The sequence below is a fragment of the Bubalus bubalis genome, chromosome 24 (genome assembly GCF_019923935.1).
Source record: "Bubalus bubalis isolate 160015118507 breed Murrah chromosome 24, NDDB_SH_1, whole genome shotgun sequence".
NCBI lineage: Eukaryota > Metazoa > Chordata > Mammalia > Artiodactyla > Bovidae > Bubalus > Bubalus bubalis.
Window position 1 is genome coordinate 14691966 of NC_059180.1, and position 2827 is coordinate 14694792.

Here is a 2827-nt window from a genome sequence, read left to right on the forward strand (position 1 = left end):
GCAAAACGTGGTGTTTATATGTGTACTGTGGAATATCATTCAACCTTAAAAAGGGAGAAAATTCTGAAACATACTACAACATGGATTAACCTTGAAGACATTATTCAAAGTGAGATAATTCAGTCACAAAAGGACAAATACTGTTTGATTCCACTTATAAGCAATACCTAGAGGACGAAAGAGCCTGGTGGGCTGCGGTTCATGGGGTCCCTAAGAATCGGACATGACTGAGCGACTTCACTTTCACTTTTCACTTTCATGCACTGGAGAAGGAAATGGCAACCCACTCCAGTGTTCTTGCCTGGAGAATCCCAGGGATGGGGGAGCCTGGTGGGCTGCCATCTATGGGGTCACACAGAGTTGGACATGACTGAAGTGACTTAGCAGCAGCAGCAGCAGAGTAGTTAAACACAGACACTGACAGAAATTACAGTTGTTGCCAGGGGCAGGAAGTGGGATGAAGATGGCTGGTTACTGTTTAATGAGTACAGACCATCAATTTGAGAATATGAAAAGAGTTCTGGAGATGGAGGAAGCTGATGGTTGCACAGAAATGTGAATTACTGAATGCCACTGCACTTAAAATGGTAAATTTTATATTATGTATTTTTAATACCATAAGATGAGAAAAAAGACAGTTGGATCCTTATATCTGTTTCTACATTGAATCTTCTGAAATATGTTGTTTTGGTTGATGTTTCTGAAGAAAATCTGGCTTCATATAGATACTTAGTTGGAAAAAAAGAATCCTTTAATAAGTCTTCTCACATAATTGTGACTATTTTTCTTTGATACTCTGCCAAAGGCCATTCCCTTCTCCAGGGGATCATTTCAACCCAGGGATCAAACCCAGGTCTGATTAATCGCAGGCAGATTCTTTACGGTCTGAGCCACCAAAATCTATTTGTCCGTCTTATTCCCCCAATGGATCTTGAACTCATGTATGACTTTGTAATGTCACACATTGGCCATTTGGAAAATAACTATTTACTGAGTTACCTAACTCAGTAGATCCCAGCTGGGTATGATTTTATCCTCCAGGAAATATTTGGCAATGTTTAGAGATTTGGTTGTCAAACTCTGGGGCTGCTACTGACATCTACTGGATAGAAGCTAGAGATACCGTGAAACATTTTACAGTGCACAACAAAGGATTATAGAGCTCCAAAAGTCTACAGTGCTGAGATTGGAAAACCTTAGTTTATTTAGGGCTGACATATTTCACTATAAAATATAAAAATGTATATTTGTTAATGTCATCACTAATCTTTTTGAGAAAATTTGTTAAGAATTTGGAAGCTGTCAAGATGGTAGATACAAGTTCTCCAAAAACTTAAAGCTCAAATTTTACCATTTACAACATGTATTTTCAGTTCATTTCCTTCGTGTTACAGAGAACACTTCATTTATTTTCAAGAACCTGTCTTAGAAATAACCAAGCCTAAAAAACTAGTATTTGTCAGTTGTTTTTACAGTTGAAATTGACATTCCATAAAATAAGGAGTTACTATTTCTCATAGCCACATAACTTGTTTTACTCAAGAGTGCCATCACACATGGTATAAATATTTTATGGATACTCACTCCCTTGACTGAGCTTCCCTGGTGGCTCAGTCATTAAAGAATCTCCCTGCAATGCATGAGACCAGAGCTCGGTCCCTGGGTCAGGAAGATCCCTTGGAGAAGGAAATGGCAACCCACTTGAGTATTATTGCCTGGAAAATCCCATGGACAAAGGAGCCAGGTTGGATTACAGTCCAAGGGGTAGCAAGAGTTGGACATAACTGAGTGACTAAACCATCACCACTACAACCTTGATTAAAGTAGCAGCAGACTTATCTACCATTGCTTTAGAACCATCAATGCAAATGCTAACCCAGGGGAAAAAGCAAATTAACCTTAGTATTATTACAAAAAAGTTGACCTTATGGGCTCCCTGAAAAAGAGTCAGGGATCCTCAGGGGCCCAGGGACTATACCTTGTAAACTTCTGCTCTAGATTTATGGGAGAGAAGCAAACCCCTGCTTGTTTAAGGTACCATTAATTAGGTTTTAAAAAACAAGTTAACGTGTACTTCTAGTTTTCAAATTTTCTACTTCAGACTTGCCAAAGAGTCGGCAGTAACACAGAGATACTCTTATTTTTAAAAAATCATCTCTTTTTTCCAGAGTTATTGAGATATAATTGAAAATTATAAAACTTTAAATATAGATAAAATTGAAAATATAGATAGAAATTGTATATATTTAAGGTGTATAATGTGATGTTTTGATATATACACACACAATGTGAAATGATAACCACAATGAAGCTAAAATACCCATCACCTCATGTAGTTACCATTTTGTATGTGTGTGTGTCTTGGGGGGAGAAGAACACTTAAGATCTATTCTTTGAGCAAATTTCAAGTATACAATACAGTATTATTAATTACACTCACCATGCTTTACATTAGATCTCTAGAATTTTTTCCTTCCTTTTTTGCCATTTCCTTCTCCAGGGGATCTTCCTGACCCAGGGATTGAACCCGGGTCTCATGCATTCCAGATGGTATCCCACATTGCAGGTGGATTCTGTACTGACTGAAACATGAGAATCTTAAATTTATACTGCTGCTGCTGCTGCTGCTAAGTTGCTTCAGTCGTGCCCGACTCTGTGCGACCCCATAGACAGCAGCCGACCAGGCTCCCCCGTCCCTGGGATTCTCCAGGCAAGAACACTGGAGTGGGTTGCCATTTCCTCTCCAATGCATGAAAGTGAAAAGTGAAAGTGAAGTCGCTCAGTCATGTCCGACTCTTAGCGACCCCATGGACTGCAGCCTACCAGG